Source organism: Rhincodon typus, chromosome 4 (genome assembly GCF_021869965.1).
Source record: "Rhincodon typus isolate 14 chromosome 4, sRhiTyp1.1, whole genome shotgun sequence".
Lineage (NCBI taxonomy): Eukaryota > Metazoa > Chordata > Chondrichthyes > Orectolobiformes > Rhincodontidae > Rhincodon > Rhincodon typus.
The window spans coordinates 73923395-73933766 of NC_063335.1; positions in this window are offsets into that span (position 1 = coordinate 73923395).

The following is a 10372-nucleotide window of genomic DNA, read 5'->3' on the forward strand; positions in this document are numbered from 1 at the left end:
AATCTTTTTTTTGTTGCATGTAAACAGTAGTTAATTCAAAACTAGTCTTAGATTAGCTGTAGGATATGAACAACTTAACTGTGAAGCTTAAATTATGCAATGAATTTTTGTAACTCCATAGGATGTTCTATCTAATTGCTGCTTTATCATTATGTTAATTCTGAATTTAATTACTTTTTGGATTCCTAAATATGGTAAATTTTGTTTTGCCAACCAGACCTACCTCAAGTTTCAACATTTGTATGTTTGTGTTAAATTGTCTTACTGCAATCGTGGTTCCAGATTGTTTCCAATGTGTTAGTTTACTTTGAATGTATTAAATTGACATTTAAACTGAAATATTGGTGGAAATGATTTTTTTTGTGAATAATATTTTTGTTTAACATTTTCTATTGTGAAGAATATGAAACTATACTCTGAATATATCCAAGTTAAATTATTTATTCCAGGATATTAATATTAGGCAATTACAACATGATGAAAGGACAATCAAAACAACTTCGAGCATTTATGTATTTGAATATGCAGCAAAGTAACAGACCACTATGCACGTCTCATCCTTCCTCATCTGGAATAATCCTCTATTCCTGTTTCCCTTAGATGCTGATCTAACTTTCCTACAAATGCATCACTTCTAATTGCCCTACTCTTTGTATTTTCACATTCTGACATGAACGTAATGTGTGACATGTACAGTGTTAATGTATATAAATGTCCTATGGGCACTTCAAAAAGGAGAGGAATGTTTATTGAACACTTTAGAGCAAGAGCAGCATGTGAAGGCATGCTTGGAGGCAGAAGTTTTGAAGATTGCTGATAGATGTATTAAAGGTGGAATGTTTCAACAAAGTGGAATCCAGGATCACAATGCCTGCAGGTAAGAGGAACAGTAGTAAAGGAGGATACATGGAGTAAATTCTGTGATAAGGTGAGGTGAAGCCATGACAAGAATTTTGACATGTATTTAAGAAATGAAGATCAATATGGTGGTGGATTTGAGGAGGGTGTGTGTGTGTGCGTGTGCGCGCACGCGCATGTACGGTGGGTGGTGAATTACCTTGGATTCTCCATTATTGCAATTGTTAAATGTTTGACAGATATCAAAAATATGGTTCCTCTGGAAGTTACAGGAGCATGGCCAGAGGTCTTTCCATCTGAACATGTTGTCAGGGATGATGCGAACTGGGTCTGAACTTGATGAAAGTATCCTGAATGTACATATTAAAAATATGTGGGGCACTTTTTTTTAAGAATGTGCTAGGAAGACCTTCAAATAATTGCACTGAATTTTATTGATCACTGATTCCGATGAATCTTCCCTCAGTTATTTGAAAGGTTATATGACTATTTAAAAATGTATGGAAATAGGGGCTGTTAATTTTTTATGAAGATGAGAAGTGTGGCTTCAGAAAAGCAATAATTAGGAAATAGTTCCAGTCCATTTATTGTTCCTATTATAGAATCATAGAAACTTGTAGGACCAAAAGAAGCCATTCACTTACCTTTGCCTGTACAGCTCTTTGAAAAAGGAATCAAACTTAAACCTACATCCTTAGGTTTTGTGGAACTCAAGTTCTGTCCATGAATACCTGTTCAAAAATGACGCATAGGAGCAGTATCCCCCACCTTATGAGGTGGAATATTCTAGATTTTGACAATTCTCAGTGAAAAGATGTCTCATCTTCCCTCCAGATCTTTCACCAATGTTTCTAAATCTACAGTAATTGAACCATCAAACTCCACTCTATCAAAATCTGTCATCAGAATGAAAACTTCTTATATATTGCTCTTCAGAATTCTTCCAGGCTTGAAAATAGTGTGATCCCAATGTGTAGAAAGTTCCTGGAATACCAGAGAAGACAGCTGCAAGAGCAGATAGGCTGTTTACACTGTTCGGTTTTAAATAAGAAGCACCACATTTTCATTGGGTTTCTGGAACTAGAATCGGGACTCAAAAATTGCCACTTAGATCAAGCCCACCATTAAAAATGAGATTTTCAAGGAGCCTTGCAAGTGTTAGCACTTGGTCAGAGTGCCACAACAGTCATTGCTTCCTCGGAGCTCACATGATCCCACTTTGGGAGATAGTAGGAACTGCCGATGCTGGAGTCTAAGATAACAAGGTGTGGAGCTGGATGAACACAGCAGGCCAGGCAGCATCCGAGGAGCAGGAAAGCTGTCGTTTCGGGTCCGGACCCTTCTTCAGAAAAGTTCATCCAGCTCCACACCTTGTTATCCCACTTTGGGAAGTGTTGTTCTATTAAGTCACCTTTTAACTTCCAAGGAAAACAGTCCCAACTATTCTAACTACTCTTCATAACTGAAGTCCTTCATCCTGGTAAACCTTCTCCATACTCAAATCTAAGCCCTTTACTATTTTCCTCTGATGTGTGCAATTGCCCAAATACCCCAGCCGAGATGTAACCAGTGCCTTACAAAGCACTTGCATAATTTCTGCTTTTATATTCTCTTTGTCAATGTTCATCTAAGTAATTTATAAGTATTTTAACCCCATTATCAACTTTCCCTGCCACTATAAATATCTGTGTTTATGAACAAGGTCTCTTTACTCATCTACACTTTTCAAACTGTTTCCATATCAGTCTTCTCAAATTAATTTCTTCACATTTCTCCATAATGAACTCCATCTACCATCTAGTTGTCCATTTTCTAGTCAAAGTCATCCTGACACCTATATCCATCTTCATCACAATCAGCTACTTTATCAAGTTTTTTTTATGATCCACAAACTTTGTAATGCTGCCCCCGACACTGAGTCATAAATAAGGATTGTAAACAGTGATGACTGTGACCCTTAGTAATATCACTGGAGATAACAATCCTTGGACTTTCATATCTTTTAAATAGGCACTACAGATGTGCCTTCCAGAAGTCTATATACACAAAATCTACTGATCAAGGAAGCACAATTTTCTCTAATACCTCAAAGAATCCAATTATTTTAGACATAGATTGATTTATTTCCAGAAGAAAATTTAATTTGCCCCAACAATGGTTTATCATCCCTTTCTACTGATGTTTGTCTGACCAGCCTGTATACATTCTTTGTTTACCCCTCTATCCTTTAATGAATAATGTTATAAATCATAGAATCATAGAGATCTACAGCACAAAAAAATGCCCGTTGGCCTATCCCATCCACACTGGTCAAAAGCAACCACCTAATTATTTTAATCCCGTTTTCCAGCACTCGGCTCATAGCTTTGTATGCCTTGGCACACTTCTCAATATTTCCTAAATGTTGTAAGGGTTTCTGCCTCTACCACCATTGCAGGTCCTGAGTTCGAGATTCCCACCACCCTCTGAATGAAAATGTTTTTGCTCTTATTTCCTATTACATCACATCTTACCTTAAAGCTGTGCCCACTGGTCATTGATCATATCTATATTATTATTTATACATCTCAAACATGTCCCCTCTTAATCTTCTCTGCTGTAAGGAAAACAACCCCAGTCTGTTCAATCTGTCTTCATCTGTTTCAATCAGAAACTCTCCAGCCCAGGCAACATCCTGGTAAATCTCCTCTGCACCATCTTCAGTGCTATCACATCCCTCCTATAATGTAGATTCGAGAACTGCACATGGTACTCTAGCTGTGGCCTAACTGTTTTACACAGTTCCAGCATAACCTCCCTACTGTTAAACTCGATGCCTCAATAAAAGGCAAGTCAGCAAATCCTCAGTATCCATGAAATCACAAACTTGCATATCTGTGATTTTAACCGTTTTTAAAATTACTTCTATACAAGCTTGTAAATTTCATCAATTGAGTGTTTCTCAGGAATGGAACCCTCGCAGATATGCAGGAATGACTGTATACTATATGCCTTTTTAACCATTTTATCCACCTGTCCTGATACCTTAACATACATGAACATCAATATTCCTCCGATTCTCAGTACTTCCCAGGCTCCTACTGTTCATATTCATTTGCCTTGTTTGTCCTGCCCAAGTGCAGTATCTCACATTCACCCCGATTAAATTCCATTTGCCACTGACCAGCCCATCTATATCCTCTTCACTATTTATCACCCCATCAATTTTTGTATTGTCTGGAAACTTGCTGATCAACAGAACCCTACATTCAAGTCTAAATCATTTATATCAATCACAAACAGCAAGGTCCCCAACAGTGACCTGTGTGAGACTCCACTGGACATAGGCTTCCAGTTAGATAAACACCCCTCAACTATCACCTTCTGCTTCTGGCCAAGAGGGCAATTATGGATCCATTTTGCCAAATTTCTATGGATCCCATGGGCTACTATGACGAATCTAATCAAAAGCAATATTAGCAACTGTCTTTAAAATAGTAAATGGACATTGAGAGCATTCAGCAAAGGCCAAATTCAAAAGCAGTAAGAAAGATGTCAAGGTTTAGAATAGAGTGACAGCTTGGATAAAGATAATCCAAACTTTACAGTATGTACTACTGATTTTGGCATAATATTTAGTTAATAGAACTTTAATCTTTTGTTTTTAATTATCATTACTTTTCTCTTTGGTTCTTCAAAGCTAATTTAACTTCCACTGAATGAAACATGAAAAAGAAAGGAAAGAGCAAATGTTTTGTTGGTGCAGTGATTGTCGTTATTTTAATCAATCTTTTCAGACATGTCACATATCTCCAAGGCAGCTGGGACTTGAACTCAGAACTCTGGCTTACCACCACCGCACCAAAGACCCCTGGCTTTTAATTTTGGACTTCTTCTGGTGATGGATTTGATATCCAGTTCCAACTTGTTCAAGGGTCTTGCTGCTTTTCTGATGACAGCAAAGTCCGCAAAATGGATGAGCAAACTGACCGTTGCAAGAGCCCACTAAAGTGAGGGAAGTGAAAGGAAGGTTGTATTAGACAGAGAAAGAGTGAATGTTGATTTTTGGGGTAAGAGTGGAATAGATATTGTTCTCTTTAACTGTTACCAAGAGTTCTTAAGTATTCATTTATTTGCGACTGGAAAAGAACTTGGAGGTGGCATGGGTGAGAGTGTTGGATTCAGTTATTGTGGTACACATTGGAATTTTTATTTGAAAGCTGCTTAAATTGGCATTACAGAGCATACAGATCACAAGGTCAACATATGTTTGAAAGAGTGCTGTGGAAGGCATGAATACTGTCACCAGCACTGGGGAAAGGGAGAGTTTGTTCCTGTAGGATGGGCTTCATTTAAACCTGGGCTAGGACTAGTGTGTAGGATGGGAAGATAGGGTTTTAAAATAATGAATGAAGATTGAGATGGTTTACAAAACGATATATCAGAACAGTAAGAAGAATGTCAAGGCTATAGAACAACAAAAAATTTGATAAAAACAAGCAGTGTGGACTTGCAAGGGGCAGTGATTTTAAAAGATTGTAATACAGCATTAGAGGCTATGGTAACATCAGGGAAAATAGAAAAATACGAAAGGTACGATATCTGAATTAGTAACAAAATGGATGAATTAATAGTAGAGATAAAAAAATTATTGTATTTTACTACCTCAAAACCCTTGAGCAGTACCATCAATACAATTTGAAATTATTCTCCATATTAGCTCGGAAGGCAGACATACTGACATCAGCATCCTTGATGCAGCAAATAGCAAAAAGTGCTTGATCATTCTAAATCAACTCCACTGGCCCAGCCATGTGCTTACACTGCCTGAGTTCTGACTACCAAAGCAAATCTTCTTCACCCAGCTCAAGAAAGGTACATGAATAAGGAAGACAAAAGAAGCCAATTTCTTCTAGATCTCTGATTCTGGCTGACACAGTGGACCGCAGCATCTCCTGTAAAACTCTGGGCAGTTCAGTACAAGTGGGTGAAGTAAAGGGTGCCCTCATTTTGTTTTGAAAAAGCACCATATGCCATTTTCAGGCAAAGTTTAAAAGCGCAGTCTTTTAAGGAATTCGTGAGTGGGTGAGTGAGGGGTTGGATGGGGTGAGATGGGTAGGTGGCTACTCATGTCTGCCGGGTAGTTGAATAGTCGAGGGTGTAGCTGAGTAGTCAGGGGATACTCAGTGGTGGGGTGGGTGTGATTTGCTAGTATTAGTCATGGCGCTTTCCAAATGTTAGACCAGGTATTAAATTGTTTCACATTTCCTGGGTATCTAGATAAGTTCTACATACCTAGCCCAATTGTCTGCCAGGATTAGGGTCAAAGACATTCGTGCAGGGTCTCAGGAAGCAGGGAATCAACCATTCAAAAGTTCCCAGGTGAGTCCTTATGCATGTTCACACATTTCTTAACAGAAGTCCTGTCTATTTCCAGTGCTTTACAGACAGGACTATTAGTTAGGAGCATTAGTTTAATGTTTCTCCTGTTTCTTTTGCCCCTGGCTTTGCCCTCCAAGGGATGTATATTTACTTTTGCAAATTCTAACCATGACTTATCTGTAGAAGCCTTTACAATTTGCTTTTTATGTTTTTTTTAATTTCACCCATCTATTCATTCTGTTCTCCAATTCATTTTGAATTTCAAAATCATCCTTTAGCTCAAACTCTCTACACTTTTTTGCACCCTGTAAACCTCTTCGTTTAATCAATTACTACCTTTAACATTTTTTCTTGGTGATGATTTTATTTGGGGAAATGTATACTTTTGCAGGTTATGAATTAATTATTGAATGGTCGTCATTATTACCTGTTGTTATATCTTTGAATCTAGTTGTCTGATATTCCAAGTTATCTGAACTAACTTAGTTCTCAGACCCACACAGAATTTTCTTTGTTCAGATTTAAGACGTTAGCTTCACACTTAACTAAATCACTCAAATTCAATTTAAAACGGATATTACAACTGCTGTTCCAACAAGTCCTTTTACCAGAAGATTACTAAACCATTTATTTCATATTGCATTTAAATAGCCTGTTGATTCCTTGGCTTTTTGATCAAGAAAACTATCCTGTATATATTCTGTGAACTTGTGAGCAATTTACTGGTCCCTGCCTCCTAGTCTGTCCCCAAGTTGCCAGTAAAATCTAACCCATGAAAAGGGTGCTACTCTAGCTTAGAAAATTAGGATACTTTCCTCTCTTATCACTCCCACTCTGCAACCCACCTTTTCCATATCTCTTCTACATATTACGATCTGAGTAGAGACTAAAACTTCTTTAAGAACAAATTCCAACTTGGAGATAATAGTATAAAATGCCAAGATGTCATGCTTTAAAACATTTACTGAAACAAATTACGAAATAACAATTAAGAAAACACCATCTTTATAAGCAGCATATAACTTGTTCCAAAAATCAAACCATAGATTGTCAAGCAGCATTCAAAACAACTCACACAACCACTTCATTTTATCTTAAAGGGACAGTCCCTAAGTACAACTTTCTTACAAACCATATCATTGCAATATAACTCAAAATATCCTGGAATATTTAGTTCCCAACCTTGAACTCTCTGCAATTACTTCTTAATGGCTATTAGATAAAACGAGAGTCTCCCATGCTTTGACATCAATGTTGCATTTCTTGAGGGAAGCCTTCAGGGAAGTGTAGGCAAAAGAAATGTTTCAAAGTAAGGGGTGAGGAGGATAGTTTACCAGGGGATTATAGACAGGTTAAATAATCTGGGAAAAATATGATAAATGCTATATAATGCGAAATGCAAATTTATCCACTTTGGAAGGAAAAACAGGGAAACAATATTTTTTAAAATGGTGAGACTGGGAAATACAAGTCTTTAGAGGAATTTGAGTGTCTGCCCACATGAAGGACAGAAAGGTAAGACGCTGATACAGCAAGAAATTCAATACACAAATTTTGTTAGTTTTTTTTTTAAAAGAAATAACTGTGATTCAAGTACTGGAGTAAAAATGTTTGACCGCAATTATTTATGGCCTTGGTCAGACTGCACCTCAAGAGAACTATATACTGTTTAAGTCACCTTAGCCAAATTAAGAATAGGTGTACCTGAGGAAAAAAAACAGTAGCAAAATTCACTCAATTGATTCCTGGGTTGAGGGGATTTTCATTTGAGGAAAGTTGAGCAGACAAGAACTTATATTCTTTAGAGTTTTGTAAACTGAGAAGTGATCGCTTTCAAACATGTTAAGGTTGTGATCTTAATTTTACGAGGGGTCAGCCATTTAGGACTGAGATGAAAAGAGTTTCCTTCACTCAAAGATTCGTGGATATTTGCAATTCTTGTAACCTTGAGAGCTGTATATGTTCAGTCAACATAAATTTTTTGGTCACTTAAAGGACTGAAAAGGATATGGGGCCAGTGCAGGAAGGTGGAGTCTACTTCCCTTTATTTTTAATCTCATGAATGCTTACTAAGTATGCTGGAGTATTGTCAAAAGCATCAAGTAATTTCTAAATTTAAATGCTTTTAATGTTGAAGTTTCAAATCAAATTTATTTTTTTTGTAGTTTATGCTGTCCCAATCATTGCATGATATCTTGATGGTTAATTTAAATAAAAAAGGAACAGATCTTACTATTTTTAGGATAAATTGAATGAAACCAAAGCAACATGTCGATCACAAACAGGTTATCAGTGCAGAATGCAGTATATTCAGCATTATTCGTTGTTCAGAAGTCACAAAAACATCTTCTAAATGGTTATGAATTCCTTTTGGTGGTATGTCAAATATCCCACACTTAGCCAGATATATCTACTTCTTTCTAAATCTTTTGGTACTATTTCATGTAAATAAGCATAAACTAGAAATTTATTTTAACGTATTAATTTAAAAATTGTACAAGTAAATGATTCAGATTTTTGTTGGTAGACCTCTGATGAACTTGTGGGACATGGCAGGACAATTCTAAAATTTGCCAGTTTCAGAGACTAGGAAAAGTTTCCTTATGTTGTTAATTGCAACTTTACTTTCACATTGAGATTTTTGACTATTATGTCACGGAAGGGATTTTGTTATATTCTCTACAACTTTTGTTTGAATGCTGAAGCCTGAAAATAAAAAATGTATACATTAACAGGGTAACCACCTGCTGGAGCAGGTGGGGCAAAGAGGGCAATAAATAAATTATCAAACCAATCACACTCAATTATCTGGGGCAACAGATATGACTACACCACCCCTCCCCACATATTCCTAATATATATTTATATATTCATAAAGTTTAAAGAGCAGCACAGTGCCTTAATGGTTAACACTAATGCCTCACAGCACCAGGGCCCTCGGTTCGATTCCAGTTTTGGGTGACTGTGTACAGTTTGCATGTTCTTCCTGTGTCTGTCAGGGTTTCCTCTACTTTCTTTCCACAGATGTGCCAATTACGTGGCTTGGCTATGCTAAATTACCCCAGTGTCCAGGGATGTGTAGGCTAGGTGGGATAGCAATGGTAAATGCAGAGATACAGGAATAGGGGTCTAGGAATGCTGTTTGGAAGGTTGGTGCAGACTCAATAGGCTGAATGAACTCTTTAGCACTGTAGGGATTCTATGTTTCTGAAGTCATTGAGTTAGTATTTTTTTAAAAAAACAGGCTACTCTGAATTTATTACCAAACAGTCTGTAAATACTAAGCATTTATTAGCCCATTTGGATAACTAATAAATTGCTATTTTAGTGGAAGGTTCTTGAGTTTGGGTATTCAGTAGCAGCTGGGATACTACTAAAGTTCTGAAAATTGATTTTAAAAACTGAATGCAACCAAGCAGATTTTTAAAGAAAGCTTCAAAAGGCAAACATTTGCCATGAGGTTAGAATTCAGGACTATTTTGTTCGTCAATCAAATTACACAACAGCTTTGGGGTGGGAGAGTATAGCACCTTCATTATTTCAAATTTTAATCCAAATAAGCTATATTGACTGAAGCAAGTGACTTTTGTATGTTCACTTTGTGAAATAAGCAGGTAACAATTTGGATCAGACCTTCAGTTTTACAAAATTATTGTTTTGTGTCAGCTTTCAAAGACAGATATTTAATTACGATTTTAAAAGTTGAATTTTGAGCAAGCAACAATATATTGTTTCTTCGCTATGGCTGGGTAAAAAGCATAGTATTCCCTCTTTTACAGCATTGTGGGTATGCCTACAGTATGTGGACTACAGCGGTTTACCTTTTTCAAAGGCAATCAGTGATGGACTATAGTTGCTGACTTAGCCTTTCAGGCCCACGTCCTGTGAAAGAATAAACGAAAATGATGTGGACGTGCTGAAGTTGGACTGGGGCGGACAAGATCATAAACCACATGACACCAGGTTATAATCCAACAGGTTTATTTGAAAACACAAGCTTTCAGAGTCTCTGCTCTGAGGTGCAACCTAGCTGGTTTCTATAGGTTCCATTTCTCCTATTACAAGTTCCAAAGCCCAGAAATCTAAAGTCTAAATCTCTGCAACAATCCAACCTGCATTAATTACACCATCCACTTATTTCTGTATTCACTAA